The sequence below is a fragment of the Hyaena hyaena genome, unplaced genomic scaffold (genome assembly GCF_003009895.1).
Source record: "Hyaena hyaena isolate Hyena2069 unplaced genomic scaffold, ASM300989v1 scaffold_401, whole genome shotgun sequence".
In the NCBI taxonomy this organism is placed as follows: domain Eukaryota; kingdom Metazoa; phylum Chordata; class Mammalia; order Carnivora; family Hyaenidae; genus Hyaena; species Hyaena hyaena.
In genome coordinates this window covers 12,703-28,518 of record NW_024081030.1, presented here as the reverse complement: position 1 = coordinate 28,518, position 15,816 = coordinate 12,703, and the positions used below count along the sequence as shown (strand labels likewise).

Sequence of the window (15,816 nt, the reverse complement as noted above, 5' to 3'; positions counted from 1 at the left end):
CACAAGAATTTTATAATCTCTGGAGGATCTTATTTGTACTTTTATGGGGGGTTACTTTGTTTCAGTGGATTTCAAAAACCACTCAGGCTGCAGAATGACTGAATCTGGGGTCCTTTTTACAGATTTTTGAAATTTAAAAAAATTTTTTTACTTTTACTTTTTTTTCTTTTTAATAGTTTATTGTCAAGTTGGTTTCCAAATAACACCCAGTACTCATCCTCACAAGTGCCTTCCCCCATGCCCATCACCCCCCTTCTCCTCCCCCCCCCCCATCAGTCCTCAGTTTGTTCTCAGCATTCAAGAGTCTTTCATGGTTTGATCATCTTTCTAAATGCAAATACCAGAAAACAAACTATAAAAACACCCGCATGTCTTCAAGTAAACCAAGAAGCAACAGTAGCTATTGAATGAAACATTATCAATTGGTTCTGATCACTTGTTCCTTGCCCATTTGTTCTGTTTCCTGTGACCCCAGTCTAGAAGTTTATAGGTAGCTGGATCTGAAGTTTTAAAGAAAAAAAATTGGGGGAGAGACATGGAAACAGTTGTAGCTAAAGAAATGTTCTTTGTTAATATCATATATCCGACAAATTGAGGAAGAACTGACAATGTTGAATGTTAATAGCAGAATCCACATTCAACCGGTGGGAGCACAAATTCTTGAAAGATGAAAGCTCTGATTTTCTACCAGCATACCTTTCCAAACGGCACAGGGCAAGTGGAGAATACAGGTACCCTCATCCATGGGGTGATTTGGTGGGGTCCAGGGAGTTTGAACCCCTGCGCTGATCTCCTCTGACCACTAGCAGCTTTTTGAATGTATCTTAATTTTCCCTTACAATTACTACCACTTGCTATGTCTACCATCAAATAAAAAGACTGGGAAACACTACAGTCGCCTGCTTTATTTTCTCCCTCTCTGAAGGCAGGAGCCTGAAGGCAGGACCTGGGTGTTACTTCCTGGTCTTCTGCAGTGCATAGATCAGGGCCAAGCACAAAATAGTTGCTCAAAATGTCTTTTTGCCTGACAATTCCTGTTGCGTTGCTTCTTGAAGACCCTGTGAAAAGAGTGTGGCAGGAAAGCAATAAGATGCTGCTTGAGGGGCCACTTTGCCAACAGCTGTTGACTTGGAGGACAGAGCGCCTTCTGAAGCATAGCGTAAAGGACACCTTGAATCTAAAATAGAGCAAATGACAAAGTGGTGAAAGAAGAGACACCTAACACATTTCTGGAAGAAGAGAGTGAACCCAATCCCTGACAGGATTAGCAGGTTAATTAAAGAATCTATTCTGATGATGCTGGCACATCTTCAATTCAGACTGACATTAACTCAAGGCACAGGCCCCAATTTATCTTTTCCACCGGCTGCTGTGGAGGTGAAATGCTTACCAGACAAGTCGATTCTTAAGGACCTTCTGGGCGTGTGTAATTGTATCCTAGGTAGAATCCACTCCAGGAGAGCTCATGGGTTAGCAGGAACTGGGTAATCTGATTAACTCTTGACTGCCTAGCAATGGGCAGTGGGTAGCATGGACAACAGGAAAGAAAAGTTGAGAGTGAGGAAATTAACACGCTGAGCATCTGTAATGAATCTGGCACAATGCTAGGTACGTGATACAACTTACTTCCATGGTGAGTAAGAGGGGGCACTATGCAGTCAAATAGATTTGGGTTCAAATCTCAGCTCTGTCATATTTGGTTGGATGACTCTGGGTAGGTCACCTTTTTGGTAAGCCTTTGTTTTCTTATCTCTAAAACGAGGACAATAAATACTATCTTAGTCATTTCTCAGGACAAACATGGTGGCTTAAAACAGCGGAAATGTATTCCCCCAAAGTTCTAGAATCCAAAAATCCCAAATCAAGGTGTCAACAGGGTTGAGCTCCCCCTAAATGCTCTAGGGGAGAATCCTTCCTTATCTCTTCCAGCTTATGGTGACTCCAGGCATCCTTGGCTTGTGGATTCATCACTCCAATCTCTGCCTGTGCCTTCACACATTCTCCGCTGTGTCTTCTCTTAGTCTGTCTCTTATAAGAACACTTCATTGAATTTAGGGTCCACCTGGGTAATCCAGGATGTTCTCATCTCAAGATCATTAACTTAATTACATCTGAAAGACCCTTTTTTGAAATAAGATCACAGGATCCAGGGGCAAAGCTTTTGTGGGCGGGGCACCATCAACCCACTACAATCTCCTTTGTACTTTTCATTTGGTAGGAAAGTTAGTAATTAGAGATTATATAGGTGGTTCTTTATCTTAGCACATAGTTAGCACCCAGTGAATACAACTACAGAGAGCTGTGTCACATACAACATTATGAAGTCTGGGAAGCAGGTCTTAGCAACCTTTTTTTCACATGTTGAAGTAGGTTCAGAGAGGTTTATTATCTTTCTCCAGGTCGCCAAACTGAGTTTTCTATCTCATGCTGAGTAACCACAAAGTCTGCGGTTTGGCCCCTCACTGTGGAGAATGAGTTGTATCCCTCAATACAGGCCCTGAGACAAAGATTTGGGTATAAGTAGATTATTTAGAAAGTGACTCTAGGGAGCAGTGAGAGAGTGGGGGAGTGAACAAGGAAAGGAGAGAAGCCAAGGAAGGTGGTCTCTGTTGTGGGCACCTGCACCCCAATCCCACCAGGGCCATTTGAGATATCAGTGGATACGAGAACCATCCACCAAGACACAGGAGACCTCCAGGGTCAGCTAAGTGGATATTCCAGGGGCACCAAGAGGAGGATCTCCTACCCCCAGCAACCCTCTAATGGGAGTTCTTGGAGGGTCAGGATGAGCTCTGAAATTAAGGGCATGAAGGAGCAATTGAAGTCAACTTGAGCCTTTGGTAGTTTTGCTCGGGCCAATAGAAGTCAACTTGAGCCTTTGGTAGTTTTGCTCGGGCCATTCTTGGAAGATGTGATAGAATCCCTGATTCTCAGTGCTGGAGGTGACCTTACAAGTCATGTCATCTGACCTTACTCCCATTGCTATTGTCCACTGTACAATATCCCATATCCTCATATTTGTCCTCCGTGGTTGTCTAGGGCCGCTACATAGATATTTGCAGGACCAGAGGGCTCACTAACTCCTGAGGCAGCCTGACCCATTGCTTTTTAGTTCTTATTATGGACAAAATTCCATGTTGAGACCAAATTTGACTCCTCAGGTCTTCCACCAATGGAGTTCAGTTCTTTTCCCTGGACATGCCTCCTCCCTGCGAGAGCTGCTTTTGCTTATGCAATACTTTCAGCTCTATAATCCTGCTCTGTCCCTGCCCTAGAGCTGTAGCTCTTTGGAGACACTGTGTTCTGCTCCTGTAGAGCTCCTGCTTATAATGGCATAGGAAATAACTTAAGTGGTTTTAGAATAAAATATAACTGCACCCTCAGGGACAATTGGAGCATATGGTGTAGTGAGAAGAAGGTCCATTCAACAAATGCCAAATAAGCACTTACTTTGTGTCAGATCCTCAGATCTGTGGCCAAGAGTCTGTTGGGAGCAATGGACATAAAAACCACCAGCTACAATGTCCACTATAAAGGTCTTGAAAGGTCATTTTAAGAGGGGCAGAATGAGGAGTACCATGCTAACCAAAGCCTGAAGGATCACATGCTCTGAGTATACCAATGTCATCAAGGGAATTAGGGAAGACTTCATGGAGATGGCATTTGAATTGGGTTTTGAAGTTTGGTTAGGATTTTAATAGATTATGTTACTGGCAGGAAAGGAATCTGAGAATATGGGAATGGTACAAAGTCCTGAAAATTAGGCTATCCCTTCTTCCTTTATGGAATGACGACTTGTTAAGTGTTTTTAGGGTTTAGGGTGTGTGCTGTGTATGTGTTTATATGATTAATAACCTATGAGTCTGGTGTGGAAGATGAAAGATTCATTTAGAGTGTATTGTAAGATAACTGGTCTTGACTTATTCATTAGATGATAGGAAAGCCTTCAAATGCTTTTACACATGATAAATAGAAATATTCTGTTTTATTTACAAAAGGGTTATTCTAATACCACTATTAAGGATAGTCAAGATTGTGGGGAAATTGAAGACAGGGAGAAGAGGTAAGAGGTGACTTCAGAAATTCCATGTAAAAGACTTCACTCACCCATGCTTCTATTCACTATTCCATTTATTCTTCCTTCCTCTCTTCCTTCCTTCCTCCCTTCCTTCCATCCATCCATCCATCCATCCAATCTTAAGAATTTACATGCTAATCATTGTGCTAAGCATTAAGGTTTTAGAAAAGGGAAAGAGATTTTAAAAAATATTTATTTCCTCATTTTGACATAGAGACAGAGAGTGAGCAAGGGAAAGGAAGAGATAGAGGGAGACAGAGAATTCCAAGCATGCTCCATGCTGTCAGTACAGCCCAACAGACTCGGGGATGGAACTCACAGACCATGAGATCATGATCTGAGCTGAAATCAAGAGTCGGACACTTAATCAATTGAGCCACCCAGGTGCCCCAAAGGAAAGATATTTTCTATCTTCAAAAGGCTTATGATCTAGTAGGGCTGAATGGGGGAAGTTAAAAAGAGGAAAGATGAAGAGATGTTTCAGAATTGTAGTAGCCTCTCATCAGTGTCTAAGTACATGTGAGTGGAAATAAAGAGGGAAAAGGAGGAAAAGTACTTCACACTAGAAAGTCTTAAACCTGAACTCTAGGCCCAACTATTCGTTGGCCGTGTGATTTGGGGCAAGTTCTAACCCTTTCCAGTCCTATCTTCCTCAGTTACAAAGGTTAGACTTGATGATTTCTTCCAGTGCTTGACATTCTAGGATTCTATTATTCCATTACTTAGAAAGAGAACGAGTGAAGGTTAAGAACTGGTAAACTGGGGGAGGGGGATTAGGGGGCACAGGAAGTGAGTCTGGGGCAGTGTGAATTTGGGAGAAAATAGGTGGAGACAGATGCTATGGTAAGCACAGTTATTATTAAAGCTTTGTTCCTTCAGTTCATCTTCCGGCTTCTGAAATGTTTCCCCTCCTCTGGCTCCAACCTGCCTGCCGTACTCACAGAAGCCTTTGGTGCGGCACAAAGGTCACCTACTCTGAAGCCAGATAACCACAGTTCCTTCTTCCTCAGTGGGTCTGGTCCCTGGGCAGATTTGAGGCACTTTCAGATTCACCAGTCCCAGACCATCAGGGGACTCTTGGACAAGGACACTGACCTCCCTCCTGCTCTGTGGCCTGGCCACCTTGTCACCCTGGACTATAGCTTATTTATGTTCCTCCCCTTAGGGCCTTTTTCCAATTTGGCAAAAAAAAAAAAAAAAAAAAAAAAAGCCACTAAGGTAATAGAGTCAGGGGCCTAGGAGGATATAAGTTGTCATTGATTCCAGAAGACTGGGACCTCCATAAGGGCACTTGCTGAAGATCAGCCCCCAACACAGATCCTGGCCCATTGGATATTTTGGATATTCAATCAATACTCATGAAATGAATGAGTGAGTGAATGAAACTAATCATATACAAATGGAAAAACTGAGGTCCAAGATGGCTAAGTGGCTGCTGAATTAGAGCTCACGTACTATCTTAGTGCCCTTCCTTCTTGGTTGCAGCTCTTCACAATGAAGGCAGTGATATATGACCTGAAAAGACAGCTGTTGTGAACATTAAAAAGATATCACCTACAAAGCTTCTAGAATGGTGCTGAACACACAGTTTGTACCTAATAATTTTAGGCTCTAGTGTAAGGTTGCCCAGTGTCAATGGCAAACTCCTGACAAGAACTAGAGGTGTCATGTAAGGAAGCCCTTGTTAGAAAGGTTTTAAAGACCACAGAAACTTCATCTGTCTGTGGCAGCTCTGGACACAGCCTTGTTAGGAGAGGGATGTACCCAGTGACCTGGACCCTTTCCAGTCCCTTTTGATTCTTGGAACCAAGGATGCATTTCTGATCCTGACCATTGGGTGGCACCAGCCCATCAGGTTAGGTAGCTCACAGGCACCAGGGCGCTCAGCTTCCCAGCAGGGGTGTCAGAAAGGGTTGGGGGGCAGGGAGCAAGCAAGAGTGAGGTGGGGGAAGGAGCAGCTTAGAGAGTCCAGGTGTTTGTGCCTCTGCGAGCCTGTGTGTGTGTGCCTTTGTGCACAACTGGGGTTGGGGGGTGGGCTGTATAAGCATTATGAGAGTGTATGTGCATGTGTGTGAGTGTGTGTGAACCTGTGTGTGAGAGCTAACAACTTGGAGAAAGGGGGCCTTTGTTTCACTCCTGTTTATGTGCAGGGAAATCATATGACCTAAATGAAATCACTCAGCCCCAGGGATATTAGTATTTGGCTGCAGATGAAGTCAGGTTTGGGGATGTGATATTTTCAAGATGTTAGAGCCATTACAATTTGTTTTATCCACACTCTCATTTCTCAGATGGGAAAAACTGAGGTCTGGAGAGGTCATAAATGTGTTGGGCTATGCTACAGATCCTTGGTGGGCTGGCCAGAGTTCCTGGGCTCCCTGACTCCATCTACCAAGGTCTCCCTATTTGAGCTTCTGGCTACCTCAAGGCAAAAATGCTGGGCCATCCAAACAAGATGGCTGACCTCCAGGAAGAAAACTTGGCAAGAAGGAGTCCATGACCCCTGATCAGTCTAAGTCATAACTCAGTATGAGCATCCTGGACTTCTCTGCCCTGTGTTTCACTCCTTACATCTGGGCCCAGAGCCAGCCCTGATGTCCCCTGCCATCCATTTGAGGGCAGCTAATGTTGCTCAGGGTGCCAGGGTAAGCAAGTGACAGTCAGGGACCAGAGTCCAGATTTCTAGTCTTCTAGCCTGTGTCTTTTTCCTGCCATCCTTGTCCTTACCTCACTCCTGGGGCTTTCTCTGTCCCCTCAGTGGACCAGGGACCAACCCTCTGGGGGCCCCAGGCAGCTATAGCTCTGCCTTGCCAAGGCCCCTCAGGGTGTCTCCATCCCCTTTAATAAGGATCTGGAATCCTACCTGAGGTGGATGGTGGTAATTAAGACTTGTACATGGAGTTGGGTTGAAGCTGGTCAAAATGATGATAAGAACTGTCATTTATTTTTCCAGTGTTTAAATGGGGGCCTGGGTGGCCCAGTCTGTTAAGCGTCTGACTTTGGCTCAGGTCATGATCTCACAGTTCATGAGTTCAAGCCTAGCATAGGGCTCTGTGCTGACAGCTTGGAACCTGGAGCCTGCTTCAGATTCTGTGTCTCCCTCTCTCTCTGCCCCTCCCCTGCTGGCACTCTGTCTCTCTCTTTCTCTCTCTCTGTCAAAAATAAATAAACATTGGGGTGCCTGGGTAGCTTAGTCGGTTAAGCATCTGACTTTCGCTTAGGTCATGATCTCGCGGTTCGTGGGTTCGAGCCCCGCGTCGGACTCTGTGCTGACTGCCAGCTCAGAGCCTGGAGCCTGTTTCAGAGTCTGTGACTCCCTCTCTCTCTGACCCTCCCCTGCTCACGCTGTCTCTCTCTCTCTCTCTGCTAGAAATAAAATAAAACATTAAAATAAATAAATAAATAAATAAATAAATAATAAATAAATAAATAAATAAACATTAACAAATTATTTTAAAATTATTTTTCCAGGGTTTGCTCCAGACACTGTGCTGGGTTCTTCTGCTGTGGAGTTGGACTACCTGGGCTTGGATTTTAGCTCCATCAACCAGCTCCACGACCTTCTAACTTTGGAGTGAACTTTCTAACTTAGGAGCCTCCTATCTTCTCAGTTTCTAAACTTTAAAACTGGAGGTGTCACTAGCACCCACCAAAATGCCAGGTATGGTGATCCCACTTGGTGAAAGAGGAAACTGAGGCCCAGGGCAGTAACATGTGGGTGACACAGCTGGTAAGTGTGGAGGTTACAAAGGAAGCCAAGTCTATGGATTCAGACCTTATGCTAGTCCTCTGAAGTCTTTTATTGTCCCACTAACCAAGCCCAGACACAAGGAGGAGGGCTCCTTTCTAAAACAAAATTCAGTAAATTCAGAATCAAGTACTGCGTATTGATACATTTATATATAATGGTAAGAGATAATAAAGTTAAGAGAAACGTTAAAAATTTTTTTCATGTTTATTTTTGACAGAGAGAGACACACAGACAGTGCATGCAGGGGAGGGGCAGAGAGAGAGGGAGATACAGAATCTGAAGCAGGCTCCAGGCTCTGAGCTGTCAGCACAGAGACCGATGTAGGGCTTGAACCCACGAACAGTGAGATCATGACCTGAGCTGAAGTCGGATGCTTAAAGGACTGAACCACCCAGGCATCCCCTCAATTTTTTTAAATGACCCTCTCCTAGACCTAATGTTTTCATCAAGCAAACCGAGTCTTTCTTTAATACTAATAGGTTGGTACCAGGGTGTTTTAGGAGAGGAGCACATCCCAGAAACCCTTCCTGGCCTGCCAGGGATCCTGTATTCACAGCTCTCTCCCCTCCCAAACTACCCATCCTTTGTCACTCAGATGCATCCCACAGGGTGGGTCTGAACTAGGGGATAGCGGGTGCCCCACAGACTCCCGGCATAGTTCATAATCACTGCCCCTTATGGGCTCTGTGCAAATGCATGGTCGACTTTATATAAAACATAGTTATGAGCACTCATTATGGCAGGAGGTGGTAGTTAATATAAAAAGTACCCAATTGCAGATGTGTGATGTCAGGCCACTAATGAACCAGGCCGGCAGTCTAGCGGGTCCCACCTAATCCAAGGATGGACACCTTCTGGACACCTTCACCCCAGCCAGTGTGGCGCTTTTAATGTGAGGTAATTTTCTCTGGGCTGCAGCTTCCTTCTGACTTCTTCCCCCGATTCCTCCATCAGGGGAGGCTCCCTCCATCCCAGGCTAACAATGAACTCCCAGCACATCTGGACCCATCCATTATCTTTGGAGCCCCCACTCTGCATAGCATTGGAGAGAGTTTGATGAACGGTGTCAGCTCTTTTCTCTGCTTCCTGGGATATGGCAATGGGCACCTCTGGATCTTACAAGTGGTGTTTCTAAGCTAACCCAGTGCTTTTTGGGATCCAGAAGACCTGTCTGATCCTCACTTGTGCTGAGCCAGCTGGACGGGTAGGTTGGTAGCTGAAGTGCCTCGAGGCAACGGTTGAGTCCTGAGGGGCAGGGGTAGGGAGGGGGTGCAGGCTGGGCACTAGAGAATGTGAACTGAGCAGCAAGAACTCTGGGGTTGGAACCAGGAGCTACATCTGCAGGCAAAAAATCCAGGAGAAGGTGAACTGAGTCTCCAAAATTCCATGTGTTACCTATAATTTATTCTTCACTTGGTAACCAGAGTAATCTTTTCAATACTTAAATCATAAACTCAAGCTCTTCAGTGTTTCCCCCTTATGCTGGGTATAAAATCCAAACTTCCTTCACCTTGGCTCCTAAGGGCCTGGATGGTCTGTCCTGTGCCTACTTCTGAAGTCTTGTATCTTACAGCCTTTACTGCCCATTTCCCCCCATGTAGACTGGCCTGCTTTCTTTCCCCAGAATACTGGCAAGCTTAGACTGGCCTCAGGGACTCTGCACTCACTTTTTATCTGCCTGACATGCTATGCTCCCCAATTTTCTAAAGGTTGGGTACCTCTCGTTATTCAGGTCTCAATTCAAATACCACCTTGGAGAATCCTTCCCCAAACATCCTTTCAAAACCAGTTTCTCCCTGCAGCTCACTTACTTCCCATCACATTTCCCTGTTTTGTTTCCATTGTCGAAATGATCCTGAATTGAAATAATATCATTTGCTTATCATTCATATCCTCTCAAGAGACTATGAGCTCCATGAAAGAAAGGAACTCAACTGGCTTATTTATTGTTGTTTCCTTAGAGCCTAGAAAACCACCTGGCATACAGTAGAATCCCAATTACATTTGTTGGATGAATGAGGGAATGAATGAATGAATGAATGAGTGAGTGAATATAAGGTTTAAAGCAGGTCTGGGAGTGAAATGAGAGGACTCAGTGTAATTTCTGTCAAAGAGCCTCTCTGGCCACTGGCTCATTTTGATAATCTGGTGCAAAGTGTGTATAAGGCTCTGCTTTTCTAAGTATCCTAATGGATAGAAGGTCTGAAGCTTTCAGGAATATGTCCAATCATTATGTTTACTAAGAAGTAGGCTTAAATGGCCACAAAACTATTATTTACATGATTGCTGGGTATCAATAACTTCAGAGTTGAGATGATGGGAGTTTTGATCTTTTCATCTTAGAATTGGTCATGGGATCCTTCGGAAGACATTGCCATGCTGTGATGCCTGAGACGTGATCTGGGTCAGATTCTCAGAGCTCTGGGGAAGCCTGCGTTCCCAGCAGCAATGCACTCAGAAGTGGAATAGATGTCCACTCTTATGATATGATAGGAAATGTAGAGAAAGTCTGCATCATCCATTTGAGCTCCTAGAAACCAATATTCTATCAACATCCAGAGAGTAAAAGAATCAACATTTGCCCATGATATCAGCATATCAACAGAATCAACAGGTTTTATTTGTCTGTCTTTTCTTCTAGGTTTTGTCCACATACATCAAGTCAAATAATTTTCAAACTGTTCGTGTGCAAGGCATCACTCAGTTGCTTAGGAAGACCTTACAAAAGAGCTTAGTGTATCTCAGTCGCAGGTAAGGTGCTGGAATGGAAAAGATAAACAAGATTTGATCGAGCTCATCAAATCTTTGCAGACCAGAGGGAGGCAGATGTGACCATTATCACCCCAAGACAGAGCAGTATAAGATGTGCAACCAGATCACATGGGCTCAACCCCTTGCTAGGTGTCTCTGGGAGAGTTATCTAACAACTTTGTGTCTTATTAGCCTTCTCATCAGTAAAATAAGGGTGATGAAAATAATACCTCAGAGGAAACACCTCTCGAAACGATTAAATAAATTAATACCTGAAAAGTGCTAAAACATTGCCTGGGACATAGTAAATGCCAAATAAGTGTCTAGTAATATGACTATTATAAGGCAAAGTGCTATGGGCTTTGAAGAGAGAGGCACAAGGTGCTAGGTTGCATGTAAGTATTAGAGGGCAGGGGTTACTTCTTACAGAAGATGAAGCTTCTTCTTCATCTTCCAAGGAGGGGGCAGCACAGTGTCAGGGCAAGACTAAGGTCACTGGGAAAGAGGGGCCTCTTCTTGAATTCTGCCTCCATTATTTATCAGCTTCGCAGCTTTGAACACATTATGTCATTTCTCTGTGAAATAGGTATCATCTCACAGGAGTACTGTGAAGATAAAAATATAATAATAATAAAATGACATTTGGGTGCCACATTGTGGGTGCCAGGAAAAGGGCACTCCTCACTGGGTCCATAGGGACCCTCGCCGCGATGGAGTATGTGATGCCCAGAGTCCTGCCAGCCTTTTGGGGGATTGCCTCAGCAGAAAGAAACTGCCATTTCTGGGGTCATGCCTCTTTTCGGGGACAGCCTGCTTCCAATGACTGATGCCCTAGGTGGCCCTCATTCTAACTGGAGATGACTCTGAAGGGCCGGTTTAGTTCCAGAGCTCCTCATGGGTTCATTTGAAATCTTTTTCGGGCCTGCATTATAGCTTAGTGTCTGCCCCCTTCCCGTTCCTACTTCCTTCATCTCTTGTATTAGTCAGCTCAGGCTGACTAACGAAATACCACAGACTGCTGGCTTCAACAACAGAAAGTTGTTATCTCACATTCCAGGAGGCTATATATCCAATGTCAAGGTGCTGGCAGTTTAGTTTCTGGTGGGGCCTCTCATCCTGGCTTCTGACAGCTACCTTCTTGCCATGATTTCACATGGCCTTTCCTCTGTGCTCACATGGAAAGAGAGAGCTCCAATATTTCTTCCCCTTCTGATAAGGACACCAGGCCTGTCAGGTTAGGGTCCTACCAATATGACTTCATTTAACCTTAATTACCTCCTTTAAGGCCCTATATCCAAATACAGTCACATTGAGGGTTAGGTCTTTAATGTAAGAAGCTTGGAGGGACATAATTCTCTTTTCTACAGATGTGGGCCCTAAAATTGTGGAATTACATTCCGTAATAACTTCCTCCTGCAGACATCTGTCTCTGTGTTTGCTTTCTGAGGAACCCGAGCTGCAGAGGCACATGTAGTGCCTAGAACGTTGTAGTCACTCAATTAATATTTAGTGAATGAACTCATATTTGGATTTGAATGTACTGTGAAGGATTACTTAGCACCAGTATTTACTAATGGTCAGAGAGAATAAAAATCCAGCTGTTTTCTTATTATTGGGTTTGTGTCTAAGTATTCATGTGCCCAGATATGACAAATGTCAGCCCAGTGATTGTGGGGCCAAATCCTTTACTTACTGAGTTAGGAAAAGGATCATTAGATGAACCTAGGGCCCAGTTAGGAATGTCTGAAGGGAAGAATGGCGAAAGAATTTCCCTTTATCAACTGCCTTCTGTAAACCAGTGCTATTCCAGAAGCCTCACTGACACATATTTTCCTACCTACTTCTTACAACTGCCCTGTAAAGCAGGATCTTGTGTCAACTCTCCGTGACAGATAGAGAAACTGAGGCTTCCTTCCCAAGGTCACATGGCCAGCCAACAGCAGAATTAAGACTAAATCTTTGCCTAGCACCGAAGTCCCCGAGAGGAGAGCAGGGCTCCCTGATTCTGCTGCCTTTCATCAGAAGAAACTGCTCTAAGGCCGTGCCCATCACCTCCTGCCTCTCCACGTTGGTAGTGACAGGCCTGCCCACCCCCTCCCTTCCCAGCATGTGTGCACAGGCCCCATCCCAGCTGCTGTTTCCCAGAAGCCTTTGCAAGGCTGAGGAACCAGACCTCTGGGGGTAAGCCTGACACTGGAAGTTAATGATTATCTGTCGAGACAAAACACTTGTTTACATGTTGCCATCGTCAGAGGCTCCAGCCTTACCTCTGCTGGGCCTCCTGCCAGATGTTTGGAGGGGGTTTTCACAAGCTGTGCAGTTTACTAAATACAAAAGCACTCACATTAAGGCATTTTAGTATTAGGCAGTGCAATTCTGATAATGGGTAATTTGAATTTCTTTATCTGGAGCAAAAGGGACCAAGACATTCTTAGAATTTGCTCAGCTGGGACACACAGATGGTTGCTGGAGACATGGGGATTCTCTTCTTGAACCCCCCACTGAGGAAACAATTTGGTTCAAGGATCCTTTTAGCTTGGTGTCTGGCTCCTGGGGGATGTGGAAGCAAGTCTTCCTGGAAATACCAGAGGAGCTGTCTTAGGAAAGTAACATTTGCACTTGATAGTAAAGATAGTTTTTGTTTTCCAGGTAGTAAGAAGGGATGGGGAAGAGCATTCTGGAGGAGAGAACAGCATGTGCGAAGAACAGAGGCATGGGGGTCTGTCTTGTTGAGGACGGGAAGCAGTCCCCATCACACTCAGCACCGGCTCGCGTCAGGCCTGGTGGCTCTTCACACTGGTGATTCTAGGCTTCACTTGAATACCGAGATTGTTGGAAAAGCCTTAAATAAATTGCCCAGTCCTCCTCTCCAGATCCTAATTTAATTAGTCTGGGATGGGATTCGAGCATCAGAATGTTTGAAAAGTTCTCCAGACTCTTCTAACATACAAAGCAGAAGACCGATCCTTACATCCCAATGGTTCTCTGTCCCAGCTGAGGTGCAAATATACTGGAGAGAAACTTGGGTCAACTTCTCAAATGTGTTACTCAGTGAGACTGAAGTGCACGATGGGGCTTCCCGAGTGCTCAGCCTTGAGGGCAAACATCTCCCTTTAGACTAGGGAGGCATACGAGGCACCCTCTTTCCTGTCACAGCCCATTAGGGAAAGAATCACTTGCACAAAGGGCTCAACTTTGACCAGATCCGAACCGCATCAATCAAATAGGTAAACAAATACCAATAGGGCCCCCGTGCCTTTACCTGCAACTCTCCTTCTGCTGACTTTTCTGGATGAAGAAAAAAAAGTGGTAAATTATTCAAGGTTGGGGAGAGCAGGTTTTGTAACTGTGAATTGTAAGACGGCTGAATAAGAAACTATAGTAGCCTATACATATTTTATCCCTATTTTTTTCACTCCCTCGCAGAAGAAGATTTCAGTTTTCGTTTCTCCCAAGCAGGACTGCTCACTTTGACATTCCCCGGGTGTCTGTAGTACTAGGCAATAATTAAATATCAGGTGCATAAGTTGCTCTTTAATTTGACATGTGTGCTCCAGGCAATAACGGCACGCAGTGCCATGTGGGAGTGTAATTGCTAAGGAATAAAATCTTGTAGCGAGTGAGATCATTGTATCAGGTACGGTGTGACAGCTCATTTGATCATTATGCCCAGGCTAAAGAGTTTGCCTAATTAGTTTCCATTAAAACTCACCCTTTAATCAAGAGTTATTCTTGCATAAAGAATGTCACTCGGTCCAGATGAATGAACAATGGTTTCCCCTCGAGATTGGACTCTCGGCTGCACTGGGATGCCATATGTCTTTCCACACAATCCACACCCAACCCTCAGCTGGGAAGCTCGAGCTGGAATGGCTGGTGTGAATGGAGAGGAGGAAAGGCATTGGGAGGAGAGAAGTGGGTGCTGCCAGGCCTGGTGGATGGGGCTTAGGGTCTAAGGGAAGCCCCCTGCCAGTCACAGAGACATGGGATTCCAGAGTCTTCCATATATAAAGAGAATGGAGACTACAGAGGGAAAGTGACTTGGTCATGGTCACACAGTAAGTTGTGGCAAAGCTCATGGTGGGACCTAGTTCTTACTTGTGGGCCAAAGTTCTTTCTTCATTGATTGGTAACTTCAGTTCTCAAGCTTCTTAGAACCGAGGACATGGACTCTCCCTCCTGACCCACTTTGAGTGCTGGGTTTTGAGAAAGCAAAAGTGAGAACAAGTGCTGGGTACACTCAGCACTCAGTCTTGTTCCATTTCCTTCTGCTAATCTCTGGGGCCAACATACCCTCCATTTAAATCCCAGCTCTGTCTCTTATTAGTTGTATGACCTTGGGAAAGTTTCTTAAACTCTTCAAGAGTTAGTTTTTTGGGGGGACCACTGGGTGGCTTAGTTGTTGAAGTATCTGACTCTTGGTCTTGGCTTGGTCATGATCTCATGGTTATTGAGTTTGAGGTACACATCTGGCTCTGCCCTGACAGCATGGAGCCTGCTTGGGATTCTCTCTCTCTCTGGCTATCCCCCACTCGTGCTCACTCTCTCTCTCTCTTAATAAATATATAAACTTAGAAGAGTTTGCTTTCTTACCTACAGGGCAGAAGTAATGATACTTACCTCTGGATAAATGGATGCTCCTCTGCATACCTGGAATTCAGAGACAGCTCTTCCCAGTTTGGGTTTCCCCAGTGACTCTAGTACTCCTGTGATCCTGCATCCCAGGATGGGGTGTGACTCAAAAGAATTTAGACTTTTGACAGTCCAGGTCAAAGGATGGTTTATCTTCACCAGGTGATTGATAGAAGCAATTCGACATCAGATTCAGATCCCATCCAGGGGTAACTGATGGGCCAGCAGTATCTAGTTGGTAGAAGATGTCACAACTGGCCTTTCTTTTGGTTTTCCTCTCTGAGCCAGTGATGTCCTAGTTCATCAGTGAGATGTTTCTATCCTGAGAAAATGTTTGCCAACATCACAAGGGGGATTATTGCCACAACTCCACCCACTCCCATGAATGCCCCTCCCTCCATGCGCTGATGGTGGCAAAATTTATCCCCCTTTGGCCTCGGTCTTCTTCTATCGAACCCTGAATGTCCTAGTTATCAGCTGGACACTCCACACTTCAGAACAACCCATCAGCTCCTGAACTCAAGGCTCACCTACTTTTCAGTCTCATTTGTGTGTGTGTGTGTGTGTGTGTGTGTGTGTGTGTGTGTGTGTTTTAACAGACTTT

At 44.8% G+C, this 15,816-nt stretch overlaps 1 long non-coding RNA gene across 1 annotated transcript; it reads right to left on the bottom strand.

The window, feature by feature from the left end:
• Positions 1-890: 890 nt before the first annotated feature.
• Positions 891-15,483, bottom strand: LOC120244991. The gene is made up of 4 exons (XR_005531678.1): positions 15,201-15,483; positions 1,627-1,752; positions 1,391-1,508; positions 891-1,058 (listed from the first exon to the last, which is right to left on the bottom strand). It is a non-coding gene; the product is annotated as an uncharacterized LOC120244991 (long non-coding RNA).
• Between the last annotated feature and the right edge of the window lie 333 nt (positions 15,484-15,816).